Source organism: Vanellus vanellus (genome assembly GCF_965231255.1).
Source record: "Vanellus vanellus genome assembly, chromosome: 1".
NCBI classification, from domain to species: domain Eukaryota; kingdom Metazoa; phylum Chordata; class Aves; order Charadriiformes; family Charadriidae; genus Vanellus; species Vanellus vanellus.
The window spans coordinates 33,660,741-33,680,479 of NC_138905.1; positions in this window are offsets into that span (position 1 = coordinate 33,660,741).

Consider the following 19,739-nt stretch of genomic DNA (forward strand, 5'->3'; position numbering starts at 1 on the left):
ACCTTAGCAGTTATTGAATAGACATGGGTGTGGTTTCATAAAACACTCATTTTAATTAACCCAAAGGTGCCAGCTGATTCTCAAGAGAATGAGAAACTAACTCATCTCTAGGGGTTTGGGAGGGGATTGAGGAAGCCAAGTGCTGAGAAATGAAGGAGGTTTCCTGAAGTCAGGCTGTGGGCACTTTGAAACTTAACAATCCTGAGGTACCTCAGTTCCTTTGGAAGTTGTTTGTGCTTGACCTACATTGTGAGCACTACCCTCTTCATCCTGTTAGTTTCTTCAGAGGGTATAGAGTTTGAACTTCTAAAAGAAAACAGACGTTTTAAAATTAACATTAGTGTTAGTGGCGGGGCCAGGTGGCTAACGTGGATGATGGCCAAGGGAGGGTGCCATGAGATCTGGGGAGAGTCTGTTTCCCTGTTGTGTGAACAAGAACATGGAAAGGGATATATGGAAGATGAAGGGAGCAAAGTGATGCGAAGGAAGAGAATGATAAGAAAGATATATAGAGGGAAAATGGGAGGATCAGACCATGCTGTCATTATTTTAATTACACTGACTATGATAATAGTAAAAGTAATTGGCAGTACGTGCAGCTCATGGAGATTGGATTGGCCTATCCCTAGAGATAATGAAGCAGCTGAAGAAAAAAGTACATGTAGTTTTAGACTGCTCACATGAGACTACACAAAGTGCATGAAAATACATGTGAGGCAGGAAAATTACACCTGCTTTTACTGCAGAAACAAAATTCATTCATAGCCTGCAAGTCAGCTGTGAAAAGATGGGAAGCAAATGAACCCAATTTATATACTATTGGACAGACCTGCTCTGAGAGACCGTTCTGAGCTTTGGCAAGCTTTGGTGAGCAGGTACTTCTTGCAGCCTGTTGCCCACAGTCGTAGGATGCCGACTACACTAAAGGCCTGTGTATCCTTCAGCAAGTGCTCCTCCACCATATGAAATGTTCAGGGTGTTTTCAAATGAAGAACATTTCATGACAGTAGCAATAGGAATAAAACTAATTACATCTGTTTGATGGTAGGACCTACTTTAAGATAATTTGCAACGAGCTCCCTTGGGAAGTTTTCCCCTTTGATGTGCTTCTTACTCCAGGGTTTCTTTTTGAAGTAACTCCCCCTCTGGATTGCTTTTGAAGTGCTTCTTTTCCTTTTCTTAGGTCTTCTTTGGGTTCTGCTTTGTTGCACCTTTCACGTTGGAGGTTCACAGCTGAAGATTAGTGGGTAGAAAGGGAGACACTTGATTTAGACCAGTTTCTCTCTCACATCATCAAGAGGAAGGCCTGGCTGCATCTCCCTAGAAGTAGCCATACAGGGAGGATTAAGAAAGCTACTGCAATTCATTCATCTCTTCACTGGCACCAGCTTCATGTCTAAACTGGCTACCATCCAGACCGAGATGCAGAAATGTCTCCAGCTGTCTAAAATGCCTATTTTGCATGACTGCAGAACAAGGTTTTTTTCCTTTCCTTTCCTTTCCTTCCTCTCACCAGCTTAGATATCTGTTCCTCTCTTCTCCTTCCTTGCATGGTATAAGTCTCCACCTGCCGCCTGGGAAGTCCTTAGTTCTGAGGGACTTCATAACGCCATTAGCTGTGATGGACAGTTTGGAAACAACACTTCACTCTGGCAGTGAGGCATGTCCGCCACTAGAAAACTATCAGCACCCGCACCTTCATCCTGACATGAGCGTTGGCAAATGCTGTGAGCAGAGAGGCAGGAAGCAAAGGTTTGAGGCTGCAGGAGGTTTTTAGATCATATAAAACTGAGGCAAGGTGGGGTCAGGAGGCACTTACTTAGCAGGGCTTAGTAGAAACACAAGAGGTCTACCACTGACCTAAGAGAAGCTTCTCTATCTCTTTAAAGTTCCTTATCAACACCTCACTACATGCTGTGGCAGAAGCCTACAAGATATACATCATGATGCGTTGCACATCCCACCAACTCTCCTCCCAGCCTTTCAGCCCCAGTGGTTTCCATCATTCAGAAACCACCTTTTTGTCTCCAGGTGAGACATCCCAGCGTGCAGTTCAGAAGCCTGTATCTGCTTGCATCTCCCAGAGTAGTAACCAGCTGTACAAACTGCTGCTTCCCTCCATGACCCATCACTGCTCTTGGCTACCACTGAAGCTCATCTGGGGCTGGAACCGCTTGACACTGCTACTACCCCGGGGCCAAGGATGATGGGGCATATTTGATGAGGCCAGAGATACATCTGAGGGAGTATTTGAAGGCACTTCCTCATGGCTGTGGTCCCTCCCCGGGTCATGTCTGTAAAACAAGGGCAGGTAAGAAGGCGTAGATGCTACAGTGGGATAGATAGTGGGCGGCTGTCCCCTCAAAGCATCACTTCTCTTCCTCTTCCCCCAGCCCTGTACAGCAGCACTCCTGAGCCATTCCTCCGTCTTCTTAATGTGTGCATCAGCATGTGGTACTGACTGTCTAACGAGGGTATGGGCCCTGTATCCACAACCACGCACTGTTGTGGGTGATAGGTCTCTTCTGATGCTGGTCCAGAAGGGCAAGTTTAACCATGGGAGCGGACCAACACTGCTGACATTGGGCACTTTGCAAGCTGCCCAGCAAACCCGTCTGAAATAAAAATGCATTTGCTAAAGACACGGGTATAACTGCTCTTTGAAGAAGGAAGTGAACTGACCACCTGGCAAAACAGCAAGTGATTTGGGGAGTCACTAACAGCACTTTTCCCAAGTAATTTAAGGGAGATGAAATCAGGCTCAGCAGTCTCGATTGTCGGTGTAATAACATGAAATGTGCATAGCTGGCTAATGCTAATTTAGGAACACTGTGCTGCCCAAAGCAGATTTTTAAAACCTAGAAAATGTTTGCATTTTAACAGGGTCATGATTGAAACAAAAACAAATGCGCCCCATGAGCAAATCAGTCCAAAAAGAAATGAGAGTGGGAAATTTTTTTGGCTCTGCAGAAAATCAGGTTAAATTAAATCAAAATAGCTGAAAATACGGAAACAAATGGTGAAGAGGCAGTTTGAGCATTATTTAAAATTATATGAGATCAGTGGAAATCCCTCTGAAATACCGTCATTCTCATTATCATACTAGCAAAATACTCTTTATGGAAATACCAGGGCCTTTCAAACATAGAAGGATGCTGACAATACCACATTGTGCCACAGCGTAGTCAGCCTTCCCTTTTTTTCTCTGCTGTTTTCTTCCCTAACTCAGAATTGAGAATCTTCCAGTTCATCTTGCTAGCGAATGTATTTAGCACCAGTGTAAGACTGCAGATAAGCTGTATCTTTCTACCACCATAATGCCTGTTTATTAGGTATTTATTTCTGTCGTTATATGTAATAGAAATTTTAGTCAGTCAGACTCGTGTATTTAAACTCAAGCTTTAGTTTCGTGTTATGTTTTTCCCAATACTAGTGCTAGTGTGAGGAGACTGTTCCCTCCCCATCCCTGTGCCTGTCTTCCTGCCACCTCACTAAGCTGAATGAAGTGTTTGTGGGGCCACAAGGAGGTCAGTGAAGTGATCTGGTGGTTTTGTGTTGGGGGAAGTCAGAAAAACATATCATTCCGGCACTATCACTAGAGAAAACTTCACATGAATTCATAGCCTCAGAGATTATTCAACACTTTCCATCAGCATTTGTCAAGCGGGGATACATGTGTGTATTATGAATGAATTATCTATTGACAGTGAAATGATAACACTTTCTGGGCCACCCAGGGTGAGGTAAAGTTTCAAAAGCATTTTTGCATATCAAAAGCTATCATTGTATCAAGCAGCTTTTCACTAGCAAAAAGATCATAAATTGATATCCTAATTAAACTAATTATCAAGTCTTTGGGCTACAGGAAATCCCCAGTGTGGCATTTACACTCGGTCAAATTCCCAGGGAGAGGAGAGGTTGAGAGGGCTTTGACCCAAGTCCGGGAGCTGAGTGTCAGAGGGATGGGGCTGTCTGGGAGCGCGGTTGCAGGTGCCTCTGGGCTGGCACACAGCTTGCTGCACAGGGGAAGGCAGGCTTCGTTGTCCTCTGTCCTATGCCACCACCACGCTCCTCCCCGCTCCCTTCCCCAGGCGTGGTATCCACCAGACGTCCTGCCAAACAAAATGACCTCACTGAAACCTCAGACAAGTTCTTACCTCCCTTTCCTCTTCCTGGGATTAGTTTTCTGCTGTTTCAGTGGGTTAAATCAGCTCACAAAAGCCTCCAGCAACCTCCAGAGCTGGTGCAAGGGATGCACAGATGAGTGGCCGTGGGCAGGCATAGGGATGGTGTATGTGAGGTCAGAGCAGGATCTGCCCTTTGATTCTTTGCACCTGTTTTCCAAATCTAGCAAGCTTTTAAAAAGTGTTTCCAGTGCAGCAGAACAAAACTTGGTTTATTTTTTTCTTGCCCCAGCGGGATAACCTGTGAAATGCTGAGATGCCCCCTTGCACCAGGAGTGATGTGCAAAGAGGAATCCCTTTGGGATTGCTTTGTACCCCATGCGGACCTCAGGTACTCGGGGATTTTCCTGCCACCGAACTGTGAGGACCACCTCAGAGGTCTCTAACAGTGACAGCCAAGTCGTGGGGAGCAGGGCCTCACTGGGAAGGCTTAGACAAACTCAGTGGCATGAAATCGAATGACAGGGATGAGTAGCAAACCCGAGCATCAGGATCCACCTACCCACTTCTGGCATCCCCTGATTAGCTGACAAACTGCTCAGGATGCTGCTGTTGGCCCTATTACACACTGTCATTGCTGTTACTAATACAAGCGATGCTGGAGCAGTAACAGCTATAGGAATGAGTGACTGCAAATCTTTCCGACCCGCTGGGTAGGACTAGCCACCCCTAATTTGAGCCCATTTGGGGTTAAGCGCCTGGCCTGCACCAACTGCTTCAGCTCCCCCAGCCACTGGGTGCTGCACGGCCATGGGCTCTTCTGGTAACTGCTGAGGGGCCTTGGGGGACAGATCAGACTAGACATTTGCCAGAGGTGCCAGAGACCATTTCCAGCTGATTCTCACATGCATTCCCACTCTGCCCCTGCACTACATCTACACCGGAACACAAGCAAGGATAAGGCAGAGCAAAATATGTTTTCCACCTTTTACAATCATTGACACAGAAGCTGAACCAAATTACAGTCATGACTTGGACATGGGCAGCTAAGCACTAGATAGAGAGTTTCAAAACAAAACAAAAAGATCCTGGATCTTTTCCTGATGACAAAGTTATTTGAATTTATGAATTCCAGTTATTTCACAAAGTGTTTCAAAATGTATTTGTTATTTGTCTCATGGTATTGTGAATCAGCCAGGAGCTGACACAGACCCTGAGACACATCACGCACCCTGGCCAGAAAAAGCTGCAGAACAAACAGCAGAGCTCATAAACCATATCCATTGGGCTCTGGCCAAACAGTGACTGTGATAAGGGAGGTGACTGAGTGGGAAAATTAATTTGATTAACTTTATCAGCAGGAAGGTGAGGAGTGGAAAATCCCCAAGCAGGAGAACAAAGGGGCAGAGGTGATAGAGCAGGGGTTTAAAGAGAGAGGCGGCTTTGGGCAAAAAGGTGGAACAAAGGCACATGCCTTCATGGAGAGGGATTTTGTCCTCTGCACCATCAACCAAAGAAACAGAAAACTAGCTGTGGGGAGGAGATTCCAGGGAGAGGGCAGGAGGAGGGAGACTATGTGCTTCAGGGAAAAAAACACGTGAATATTGGGGAGAAGGGGTGGGTAAAGGCAGATGAGGGTTACTGGACTTACTGTTGGTCTTCAACCAAGACATCTCAATTTTCCCAGACATTCCCACTTTTATTCTCTGCCCATAAACTTTGTGAGGAGAAAGAAAGAGCTTTTTGGCCTATTTAAGATATGTGGTCATGCAAAGAGAAGGAGAAGGAGAAATAATGCTAATGGAGTTGCCAGATTTCCAGAAGTCCCAGACATGGCCACCACATATGGCAGATTGACTACACAGCACATAAAACATGATGTTGGAGTATCCCAATCATGCAGGATTTCCTAAATAGGCCCTGTACAGTTACTCTGAACATGCACTCACCACCAGCACAACTCATGCTCCAGAGTGTGGAGGCAACATGTGCATTGTCCTGGCAGATGTTTGGAGGCTCTTCCAAAGGACGGTCCAGAAAGGTGCAGAATCCCAGGTGTTGCTCTGTTGAGATCTGTTTCTCCTGTGCAGTCTACAGTAAAGTAAAATTGTGCCAGAGTCCTTCACAGAGCCTGAGTGCTCTCTCTTACTTCAAATGGCTTCAAATATCATATTGCTCCAAATATCAATCATCTCTTAGAAGCTAAACTGTAAATTAAAACTCTAGCATTAATTTTTTTTGGTGAAGAGTGTGCTTGCCTGCCAAGGGTGCTATGATGGGACTTAGGATGGACAGGTATTACGGTCCATTTTTTATGAGGAGTAGAAGACACAAAGATTATACGCAAGAAGTATAAGACGGACAAAGGAAAAAGAAAATAAATAGTGCCTCAGTGTATCTGCAGCATAAGACCACAAAGACGGAGCATTCTTTCAGCAGGCAGCAGTCTGACAGATAACTAGGAAGGGAAATTGTATTATGGCTTAGCTAATTGCTTTTCATCAAGAAATATTAAGTATCCTTTCCCACATATGAGGAGACTGAAGCAAAGAACAGGGAATGGACTCCTCCAAGGTGACCCACTAAGTGAAGTGACAGAGATAAGAATAGACTCTGCCTCCCAAATCCTCACACAGGTTGACCTGCAAATATCCATCACTTGTGCAACCACCTTAGCAAGGCTAAGGACGCATCAAGGTCACTGTGGGGAACGAAAGGTGACCAGAAAGATAGTACTGTGAGTATTGAAGCACGAGTCTCAGGGACTGCCATGAAAAAGGAAATCCCAGGATAAACATGAGATTAAAACAAGAGTGGACTGTAGTGCATTAGCACAGGAAACAAATATCAGAATATGGAAGAAATGCACTGGAGAGCACAAACCTCTGTCACGACAACTTAACCTGCCAGAGGGGAAAACGAGGTGCCGTCCAAGGTAAACTGCTGCTCTGACAAAGATGTGCTGTGTCTCAAAAACACCTTTCCCAGGTAGATTCTCCATCTGAGGAGGACACTGGTATGTGGCCGCTGATGCTTCTACGTTTTTTTTCAGCCAGTTGCCAGGAAAATATTCTTGTCTTTCACCCTGTACAAATGACCACAGCATTGCAAAGACCTCACTTCAGTACTTTCGCAAAGACATTTCACCCCTGAGTAGTTCTTAACTGGCCGTGCACATACCTCACATCCACCCCAGCTCGCATGTTGTTTTCTACAAACAGAGCTTTTATGAGTTAGTTCTGGTTAAATAGAGAAAGAAACTGTGTGCTCTGTCACTGCTAAGAATGAATCCTGCCTTTGGAGGCAGCAAGTGTCAGATAATTGCTACAAAGCGTGACAGAGTGCAGGGTAAAAGCAAGAATACATTCAGGACTAAGACAAAAACTAGCAACAAACAGCCAGCAGCAAGCCATAAAGATACAGACGGACACAGTGCTGTCTACAGTTTATACCACCGTGGCTCCTGTTGTTGTGAGAAGACATCTAAAGTACATGTAGTTGCTCTCTGGTTTGACAAAATGGATTTTAGACTTAGAGGAATGCAAAAACACCTGAGGAGTGTAAAAGAAAGGCCTAGGTTAAGGCTGGATGTTAAGAGCGCAAGGACAGTAGAATGATGGGGACTGTGAGCTCCTCAGGACAAATCAGAAAAGTAAACGACTGGGTGAAGCTGGGGCCTCCATCACCTCACGGAAGAAGGAGACAGGGTTTGGAGTCTCCATACTGCTCATCAGACAAGGAGTACACTGATCTGCAGCCCCGTTCTCTTTCAGTACACAGATGGCTCAGAAACCTTGCGACCGCTTACTGCAGTAAGGCAGCGACATCATTTATGCCAGCGATGTCATTGCATGTCACCACGAGGATAGCATTCCTGCAGCACCAGTCTCTTTGCAATACCGTTCTGTTATCAAGCATCATAAATCTTTTTGATGAAGGGCAAGCTATTAAATGTGCGGAGCTTAGCTAGTAATGCACTAAAAGTGTATGGGCGGCGTTCAGTGCTTCCTGAGCTCTTTCCCGGGATGCCTGTGTAACCTTTCCTGGTGTCAGCTTTCCTTCAACTTTGCAGTACCTTAGCAGCAAATAAAATATCGAAGAGTGACTTCATTCATTGTCTTTTACCTCTGGGAGCCTATGGTGAATTTGTCTCGAGTCTTTAAAGACTGTGTTCTTGGTGGATGGATGGAGAACAGGTGTACTAAACTCACCCTGTTCGCCTTTATGTGCTTTATCCTGCAGCTGAGAGTGTTCAGCTTGGAGCTGTACGTCAACATCTCAAACCACGAAAATCTGACAGGTTGGGAATCACACACGCTCCCAGAATAATCAGTTCGCCATAGTGATTATGTATGTGCTGTGGCTGGGAAAGGGACTTACAGGGACAGACTTTGGGCAGCACAGATGGTCTTCTAGGAATCACTCAAAGGCACAGCATTTTGTTTCGGCTAGCAGAGCTAGCGCTGAAGAAGGAAGTCATTTAATGAAGGTTTTGCCTTCTGAGAATGTGATCAAATAGCGAGTCCAGAGCCTTGGCCCAATGCGTCACCCAATTTACTATGATATTGTCCAAGTGAGTACACAGCTGGGAATGGATTTTTACCAAGAAGGATGGCAAAAAGATAACTTTAAAATGTTTCTTTTAACCTCTTACAGCTATCCTTCAGTCTTGTGCAAAACCAAATGGATTATCTTAAAGCACTGGCACTTTCCGTTTTAACCTCTTTGGCTTTGCGCTAGAATGAAGTAGATACATTGAATAGTGGCTTTAGATCTGGCCAAAGTTTAGCACAGCTTGCTGTCCACACTGCATGCGGGAAGCTCTCCTGGACAGCCTGGCCCTCTGCTGATGCTTGGCTCCTGCTTGTTTAGCAGGCACCCCGAAAGCGGGTGGCAGAGTCAGGGTTCGGAGGTTGAGGAGTTTATTTGGCTCCAAATCTGAGGCTAAGCTGGGGCTTAACCAAGAGTGCGACCATCCCTCTAGCTTCCAGTGAGCTACAGACATGTCATTAACAGGGATTTGTGTGAGAGTGAGCTGGGCTCTTGCAAATGGAAATGGAAATAAACAACTGTAAGTAAATCTCTGCCAAATGCAAAATAACACAACAGCATCAGAAAACCCTGCTTCATTAGTTTATTACCTCCCCTTGAAAATTAAAGGAGATGCAACGGGTCTTTTAGAGAATTTTTTTTTTTTTCCCAAATTTTGCTTTAAAATTACCTGACTTAAAAGGGGTCCCTGCCTTCACAGTGGGCCAGCTCTTGCCTGGCTGCCAGTCAATGGGCTGTGTGACTCTGGAGGGGCGGGAAAGGGAAGGAAAACAAGGATGACTGTAAGCCTTCAAGATCATCTCAGTCTTCAGTACAAAACAGAGGAGCCTGTTTTCTTCCTGATCCTGCTCAGGTGATTAGCAGGGCATAGAAGTCACCCATATTTGTCATCTTGAAATTAAGATGGCTGTGGGGATGCACTGTAATTGAGGAAAGGTAGAAAGCCATCACCTTTGTGGTATCTGGATAAATTTAGATGTGTAGATAAATAATTTAGATCTCTAGATTAAAATAATCTAGAGATTTATCTAGAGTAAAATAGTCTATTCTTGTCTGCTAAGGTCACACACCTTTGCCTGACACGTCTCTCATCATTAGTTTGGACAGTAAATTTACTTTGAACAGGAACACTAGCAATTTCATTTAGAACTAGCCACAGTTAATATAAGAATTAATTACTTAAAAATATTAAATGGGAGCACTCATATTGAGTAAAACAAAATCAAAATCAAAACTAGCATCAGTTCTACCTTCACATGGTTGCAATGAAATGCCTTCATAAGTCATTAAGCACAGCCATTGCCCACCTTCCTGTTGTGGTCTCGTTCCTGCAGGCTCACAGGGCAGCACGTAGACTTTGGGAGGTACCTGCAGGGAGGCCTGAGTGATGTGAGTTGTCTTGTTTCTCCACCTCCATCTAATTTACAGTCCTTCGTTCCTCTTTCAGCCTGTGTTGTGTCTTTAATGCAGGTGAGAGCAGGCACCATAAGTTTTTAAATGAAGGTTATTCCAAAATTATTTCTATCATCTATCTCATTTTTTTAAATATTAACAAACTCTATCAATACTTTAAACACCCATACCCTTTCATTCTTTGCTTCTTGAATGTTAATTTTCTAGTACGCTGAACTAATATGACAGCACGGCAGCTGTGCAGAAGGAAGACAGGTAAAAATAGCTCCAGCGCTGTATCTGCAAATAACAACCATTCGCTCATCACCTTCACGTCCAGCATGACAGCATCAGGCCAACCGCATCATTCCAATGCCAGATGCCTTGTGCGAGCGCACGCTTGTGCTGAATGAGGAATTGAGTCCAGGAAGAAAGGGAATCCCGCAGATGAGGGTGGAAATAGCACTGCAGGAAGATGAGAAGAGTGATTTGTGCAGGGAAGGTGCCAGTGGGAAAGCAGAGATCGGCGCTTGGCAGAGAGCAAAGACAGACACACAGACGTGCGGAAGGTGATCTTCACCTACCACTGGCAAGGTCTGGCTGGGAAAAGGATGGCCAGAGCTGAGGTGCTGGGGTTTTAGTGTCTGTTCCCATGACACCCCCCCCATGTGCCTCAGGCCTTGGACAACTTTGGGATGTAAAGCCCCCCTGCTGCGGTGGCTCAATGTTTCACAAGTCTGTGGCAGGGAAGGGACATGAAATTGTCCCTTCCTAGGCTTAGCCCATCATCAAAAATCACCAGACCATCCTCCTTCTCTACAACAAGAGCTAACAGTCTTTTCTTGCTTCACAGCACTGTTAAGTAATTGAATTTCTTAGCAGATGTTCGCATGCTAGCATCAAGAATGTTCACGTACATGTAGAAACATATACAGATAACAGAATCGTGTTCATTACATTGCTCGGATATTATGCCCTTTTGATGGGCAAATTATTTGGCTTGAGTTTTGTTTTCGTGTTTCCTGCCCTTTTTGCTTACTGTTCAGCGCATGCCAAAGCGACCACACTCTTTAAAATACCAGAACTTTGAGAGATGCATGCCTTATATCTGATGATCTAGCTAATGATCTAACAAATAGATCATTAAAAAAACCCTACTGTACGCATTTGTGTAAAGGAGATGGAAATCGCAAGCACAATCATTTGCATTTTTTGTTTTGTCTGAATTGAAAGTATTCCCCCTCCTCCTCTTTAAGCACCAAAGAAAAAAACACATATCACTGTCCAGATATCAGAGAGTAAGGGAAGTTAGCTTCTGGTCAAAACCTGCTTAAAAGATTTATGTCATCAAATACATAAAGACAGAGCTTGGGGCAAGAAAATGATGAGTTGTAGGAAAGGGTTGGTTGTAAGAAAGTGTTAACACATTTATTATAGCTCTAGGGAAAGGTGTATTTTACATTCTTATCAGACCAGCTGTTAAACTATAAAGGCACTAAATTTTGCATCTGGTTTTGAAAACCCAGACAGTCACATGATTGACGCAATACTGAGTTGATCAGATCTATTTTTTAACTATAAAACGCCTTGTTACATTAAACATACAACTGAGGAGTCTGGTCATTATGGCCTACACACAACAGTGGTATTTCGGCTTGTATTAATTTTGTTGTCAAAGATACAGCTGTTGTAGGAAATATTTTGAATTTTTAGTACCATCTGGTGTGCTGAAAGAAGAAGAAGTGCTTTAAACTTTGGCATAAATCCATTTTCTAAGTGGGTAATATTGGTGCTTTGAGAAAGGGGCTGTCAGAGCAGGAGATGAGAGGAGTTGTTAATCGTTTTCATCGCTCTATCGCACTACAAACCCTACCTTACCTCGATTAAAACAAACATGTTTATGACTCTTACAGGGTCCTCAGAATGGCTTGTCATTACTAAATAGATTTGCATCATCAAACTTTTTTTTTTTCAGGGTTCGAACGTTTAGCTGTGCTGGGAAATGAGAGGCGTGAGGATTGCACAAGGCAGGGAGCGGAGGAAGCTGAGACCTCAGGCTGAGGGAGTTATAGGAGATGCCCGTGGGGGTGAGTATCTGCTCGATGGCCCCTCTGGAGAGCTTGTACCTCTGTTTGCCTCTCCACGCTGTCGATGCAAACAAAAATCCTACTGCTTTAGCCTGCTTTTCTTGTGCAGGTAACCGATCGTGAGATCAACCTTCGTCATACAATTGGCTCAGAGAGAAATAACCGAGCTTCTGAAGGAACGTTACATGAGTGTCTATAGTTCATATGTAATGTCTCCTCCCCAGGAGTCATTTCCTATCGTGATGACTTGGATTAGAGGAGAAGCAGCGACTCTGATGCAATACTGCATTTCCACGTGGGAGCCCTGAAATCTTCATTCACGGAGTCTCCAGAGTAACTCTGAGCATTAAAACAATCTCAAAACCACAGAAACTGAAGACGACAAAAATTGAGCAATTTGTTCCAGGGCAAAATATGAGATGAAAAGTCCCCCACACAAACATTTTCCTACAGACACCAAAAATCCTTTTGAAGGCAAAACACAGACCTCAGTACCTTGGTGCTTGAATCTGTAGAGTCGATGTTGTAAGTGGCTTTTCAGTAGGGGAGATTTTGCAGTTGCAGGCTATCAACGTTGCTCAAATCCTACAGAGTTTTGGGGAAAAGCTACTGTAAAATCATGGAGGCCAGGGACCGCATGTGTGGAGACTGCAGCTCCACTGTGGGCTGCACATCTGTCTGTCCTGGGGACACTCAGAAGAGGCAGCACACAGAGCAAGGGGAGTTACTGAGAGCCGATTGCTTTTCTGTCAAAAAAATAAATGTACATTTTTGGGAGAATTGTGCAAAAAGAAATTTTTCCTTCTTTCCATAAACTACTGGGTTTGTACAACATCACCTTGCTGCACCATTTATCTCACCAAACTATTATGGTTTTTTTTTTGCTGAAATACTACCACATCCTGTTAGTATCATCTCTCGCAATTCCCCAAAGGATTCTTTGTGCAGACAACTGGTTTCCTGAGAGACATCGACTTATATCCTGCTTCTCTGTGGGATACTTTCTCCTTCACCAATACAGGGCTGTAAGTTAACTTTATTGACTCTATGGTACTGAAGACCTTAACAGCTTAATGGTGAGCATATATTTTATTTTTCCCTCCTATTCCCCTCCTTTCCAAAGCCATACTTTGGATACACATCCTTCTTCTCATGCAAATCTCTATGGTGGGGTCAGGTGAGATGTTTTGAATACCACTTTTAATAAACTTCAGAAGTAGATGCTCTTACTCTCAGTGCTCAGTACAATTTAAAGTCTGCCCAAATGAGAGCTGTAGCACCACACCGTAGAGTGGAAATCAAGCCCAGGAACAGAAAACAGGACTGAGACTCATCATAATTATCTCCCCTTAGAAAAGTACTTGGTTTCGCTCTGGCATTTTGTAGCAGCAGGAGACCATCCTGTGATGATATGCCCTTCCACCAACATTATCACTTAATTCCCTTCTTTTTGAAGGTTTTTATAGGGATTGGGTGCAGCTGTTTTTCATCAGTCCCTTCTTATTAGAGTTTCTAAGAATCCTGATTAATTTAGAGCCTGCTTCAGCTGCTGCTTAAGGAGATTGAACATTTTGCCCTCACCCTTCTCGGTCTGCTTTCCCAATAGCTTTTAAAACATTATGTGCAGTACTATGAATTTCCTTCTGTTGTTTATGGGCAAATATATGCATAAATTTCTCTCTATTGGAGGCATTTGTCTTATTCTCAGGGGCTTAGCTGTTTCCTTCTTCCTCCCCATCTTTTAATTTCTTAAAATGTGTCTAATTTTTATGAGAGTACAAAAATGCGTGGGAGTAAATTTAAGCTTTGAAGAGACTCTTACATAGCCCAGTGCTGGAAGGGGTTGAGTGATGCTAAGCTCTGCCTGAAAGCAGGTTACTCACAGTACCTCGCAGGACTTTCCATGGTTCTTCCCCACTTGGTTGCCTATGAGTTTTCAGGGATTTAACATGAAACAGTTCTTAGGGAAAAGGGTGTCTCCTTTCCCAAATAGTCCTGTAAAGGACTTCAGACACCTTTTTGTGTTGCTTCCCTGATGAACGGTTTTGATGTCCCTCTTCTCAGCAGTTGCTGCGGTTCTGATTGTTGCTGCAGTTGATATCAAGTCTGAGGACTCCTGGTCACAGAGCTACCACCTCCCAGGGCTTGAGCTTGGGCACGTTCGCCATGTTCTGCAAACCTCTTACACGTGAAGCAAAGGGGAGGAGGGAGGGCAAGGCCCAGGGAGAGACAGGTTGCAGAGGCAGAGAGCCACGAGGGGATGAGAGCACAGCTGTGTTGGGCCACCGGCTCCCAAGGGAGGCTGGTGAATGCTGTGCTGCATCTGCACTTCTGGTAGCTTTTCAAGCACACACTGATAGACTCTGGGCAAACCAGAGGGTTTGTGACACTGAGAACATAGCTCCAGTGTTATGGGGTTAAAAGAGCAGAGGATGGTGCCTTGAAGACCAGGAGGGTTGTGGCCAAGTGAAAATCTAAAAGCAAACCCTTTGCAAGTGTTGAACAGACGATCTTAGAAAGCTGGTTGCCTGGAAGCAGCGACATAAATCCGAAATGAGTCCTCTCTGTAGGCTATGAGCATTTTTAAAGTTTCTCTGCTTTAAATGGCAATTAACTGTCCTAAAAAATAATAATAATAATAAACTGTAGTTATTTTGTTGATTTCCTGCAGGTAATTACAGGGATAAGGAAAGTCATTTCAGTCTGATGGACTTAAGACTTCTGGTTTAGTCCTGTTTTGGTTTCTTAACCTCATCCCTTAGCTATGTTTCAGCAAATGTCATTTCTTTTCTCCAGAAAGAGCCTCCTGATTGCTTAGTATGGTGTGGCCTTGTTCTAGGCATCTTTTACAGATGACACAAGTGCCTCAGTTAGCCATCCCATAAAGCCTCTTGAAGCATTCTGACCAACCCTTAAGAAGATGGTTTGAAAGCTAATTGGCTCCTGGATTGGGTGAATTTTCTCTGAATCCAGGAGCAAGTTCACTGTTAAAATGCGTGAATAATCATTCACCAATAAATTTCAAATGTTGTTTCCTTGTAATAAAGTAAACAATATTTCTGCTATTGTTTACTCTGCTTTATGGGCAATGGGAGTTTACAAAAATAAATATGAAGGTAGCACAAAACTGTTAGAGAAAAAGGTTGGTTAATAGCCTAATTCTAAATGATGTGGTGTGATGGAGCCTATAGGCCTCAAACCGGTTGTTTTCTACTGTATAAATGCTGTATATTGCATAACACTTCTACCATCTTACTGGGGAAAAGGGTGAATTAAGGAGAGAAACGTTTTCTTCTTAGATTGCTGAAAAGGCTATGCAGAACCATCCCAAGTTTCTTGTTTTATATACTGTTTATGGTTTCCTTAAGTGATCCACGTAGTTAGTAATATCTTAGTTTTATACAGGGTATCTAATCAGTCTTACACAGCAAATGTGTTACACAGAGAATACACGTTGCCTCTAAAGTAGGGGATAGGATCATGGAGCTCGAGGTTCTGTAACCTTTTAGACCACATTTGGGGTTTGTAACTTTCAGTAATCTAATTTCAGCCTGCCTTTCCTCCCCAGACAGGAGTTTACCTCTTTTTTAAAGTGAATGCCCTAAACATCTCAGTGTTACTGCAATGCTTTGATCTTCTCATTGGATTGCTCCTCCCGCTTTCACATTCCTGTGGAGTTTCCACTAAGAGTTGTGGAAACTGAGCAATACTCAATTTAGAGTTACATTTCAAACCCGTCTTGTTAAAATACGTCAGAAATTTGCTAAAACAAGCCTGATATTTTCCCCTTTCCAAAGGGAAAATGTGACCCTTGAGGACGTTAACACATTTGTGGCTAGGATGTTCTAGCGAAAAGTCTGTGGTAAGACTTTATTTTCAACAGTAGAGTAGTTCAATGAAAAATCCATTTACATATGGCCATTAATTTAAAAAACACCGACCTATAATGCTGTCACATCTATGCTGCACAATATTTCCTTGTCTAACTTAATTTCATCCTCAGGCAGTGATTTGGTGCAAGGTGTCTGAAGTGACTACTGAAACTCCCTTGCCTAGAAAATCCCAGTCTTTATTTTAATGAGCAGCCTACAAAAGTTGTAGTGGGGAACTGATGATTTTCAGAAGTCGCTTACGATTCATGTTTCCATGTGAAGAAGGTACGCTTCACAAACTAGAGTCCACAAGCACTGCCGATCTCAGCTAATTACCTTACTTCTGTTTCACTCATTCAGTTGTAGCATCAGAAGTTCTTCATCGGTACAGCAGAGTAAACCTCTGGAAGAGCCTGGGATGATGATGATGAGTCCAATGGGGGAAGACTACAAAATACAAAAAAGACACAAGCATGTCTTGTTTTACTGGTACAAAAAGAAAAAGCTGAGGAGAGTGCCAGTGAGCTAAGGGAAGAGCGGGAAAGCTTACTGAGCAAGGCAGAGTTTATGATTGACTGATGTTTCACGTAACTGAGCAAACAAATGTAGTTTCTAATAAAAGAATTAGTTATGTTTCCGACAATATCACTATGCAGTAATTTAGTTAAATTGTGTTAGTTAGAAGTTAATTCACAGTTAGTTGACTCTACGGTTTGCAGCAGGAGCATGCTTCAGTTCCAGCTGGGGTGCCCACAGAGAAACGCGGGCAGCAGAAGGGACTCGCAGTGGCACAGCAAACACTGTGAGGTTTGGACTTAGTTGCCACAACACACTTTCTGCTCCTTACAGCCTTTTGCAGCTGAGGTTGTTCCATGGTATTTATAATGCACACTAAACTTCCATTTCTATATGAGTAGCTTCAGATTTTCTGCTGCTAAAAACAAAGACAGACCATAGGGGCAGGACTAAGTTACTAACCGGATGTTTATTCTCCCTCCATTTTGTTTTACTTTGCTATCAAAACATATATTGTTTCTGCTAATCTAGAAAATTAAGCTGTAGCAATCTAAGGCTATTTACCCTGAATGAAACTATTCACACAGAGCTTTAATACGCTATAACTTATATAAATTGATTTCACACCTTTAGCTGATTGATTTATTTAACTTTCCCGAGTGACCCTGCATAGGCAGCCCAAACTATTTCATTAGTAAAACGAGGATTGCCCTTGAAGCTGTACCTCTTACAGCTATTCTCAGCCCCTACCCTGCCCTTTTTTCATTACTCTGAGAACTTAAAAGCTTGCAAGGGGCCTGAGGCCAGCTTTAGCTCACTGCTGTGGACTATGCTTTAGACCCAGCCTTTCTTTCAACCCCCACAGGAGCTTCGCTCCCACCTCTGCTTCTGCAACACGCTGTCCTCCCGCCTAAGCAGCTCTGCAGCGTCAGGCCCCCCAGCGAGGGGCACCAAGGTGTCTTCTAACATTACCCACGCATCTCCATTTTTCTTCTTTCCCTTTCTGGACAATTTTTCTTCTTCTTTATGGTGTTATGTTAATTTGGTATTTTTTTCCTGCAACCTTTTTCAACAAGGACTCTCTGAGATACATTTCCTACCAACTAACTCAGCCTAAATCAAAAGCCCTCGTGTGGGAAATGCATGAGTGCCCCCTCTTGTCTGCTCTCAAGTAAAACAACTCCGTCACCTTTCCCATGGAGCGAGAGTAGAAGAAAGTAATTTTGCTTAATCAGTCCATTTCCATTTCTTTACAGACTGAAATGGAATGAAATAGAGACGTTCACAGCTTGATAAATGTAGTTGTGTGCACATGCTTGCAGACTGAAAGGCTACGCTGTTCTTTTTTTTTGGGGGGGAGGGGGTTCAGAAGTACAGGCACACGTATTTTTGAATGAGCATTCAGTTTTCTGCCTACTCCACATTCTTCATTGTTTCCTCTGCAGACAGAGAAATGCTTTTGGTATTGCTTTGATCAGAGAGATCATAGATAATAAAATATTCTCTTTTTTCTCAGCCCTGCTTGAACCTTGGGATTCACTTTTCCTTGAAACAGGATCTTCAAAATGGTTACCCCGTGATATGAAGAAGTCTGATTTCCCAGCTAGTCAGACCCATAAATATTAACATTCTCACGGCCCCTCTAGAATACTTTAGGAAAAGAAAATATGCCTATCCTTTTGAAACGTCCTAGGTGATATGCGTGGAAGTGGCAAATGGAGGCCACACAGAAGAACTACCAGGAGGACAGATCCACCCGTGGTTACCGTAGCTGTGCTGTCATCTTCCAGAGGCCTGCAGAGCTAGCAGGGCTGCTGTCAGGGCGCTGCGCTGCGCGGTGGGTCTGGACAGAGAAGGCTGTGGGGTAGGATCCATTAGGAACTGGACCCATGTAATGATCTGTAAGTTCAGGGACAGCCTCTGGCTGAGAAACCATCACATCCTCTCAGTTAGATGAACACGGAGGGTTTGAACGTGAAAATCCTAATCTGTGGGTTTATGTATTTGCCCATAAAAAGCCCTGAAAGGTTTTCATATCTTAAATTGAAGTCTGCAGCACAGCCTGATTTTTTTTTTTTTCTTTTTTTCTCTTTGCCTTGTTTTCGTTCTCCTGCACAGCTTTTGGTTTGCTGGCTGGAAAGTCACCCCTGGAGACAAAGTTAATCTTATTTCAGGAACAGTGCCCGCAAAACAGGGAGATGACTGTTGAGTTCTGGGTAATATTAAAGAAAAACAAAACACAATGCAGCATTAAGGTCCGTGTGAAGGCAGTGCTTGCGAGCAGCACCACGCTGACAGTTACAGAGAATAAAGGCTCTGATTTATCCGGGTACCATGCAAGCCAAGTGCTATGTTATCCCCGCTAGCAGGTCTGGATGTCAGGGCTGTGTCTCTACCATCTAATCAATATGGCACTGTGCCTGGCCTAATTAGCTCCAATTCTTTAATTAGGCCAAGCAGGATGCTATGCTGATGTGGCCACGCTGCTTTGGGACCTCGACGAGTGTCCCTGGAGGACACGGCAGTGCGCCGCGTGGACCTGTCAGCTTGCTGGGGTTGGAGATCCCACCCCGCCCTGTGCGGGATGCGGTGGGTTGTACTCGGGGTGTTTGTTCGGTGCTCAGCCCTTGCTGAACCCCCAGAGTTGGTCAACGACCGAGGAGTTTGTGTGCTTTATTGGTGCTGGAGTCCTCTCCTGGGGAAACGAACCATCCTGTGCAAATGGTGGGCCCTGCTCTGCGGAAGGCATGTCTCAGGGCTTTGCATTATTAATCTCCAAATAATTGACTCCTCGGTCACAGTTTCTCTCTCCTGGGCAGATTCCACCGAGGAGAGAGTTCTTGCCTCACTCGTATTCTAATTGAGTTAAAAAGTCAGTCAGCCATGAAACACGAGTCCACCAGAAGGTGGGCTTGATGAGTCTGGAGAAGGGACATCTCTCCCAGGTCTGCAGGTGGGGTGGGCTGATGCCAGCCACCTCCTCATCCGTGTTGCCCAAGCCGCTGAGTGAGGAGATTAATTTATCTCTGATCTAGTCCTGTTTTTCATTCAAGCCATTCAATGCTAACTTATTTTTTTTATTTTCTTTATAGCTTTGGGATATTTTCGCTTTCCTAGGATACTGTTCCCAGATGAGACTACACTGTGTTGCCTCGGATCTCTGCCAGAAAGAATTACAGATGTTTCAAAGGAAATGT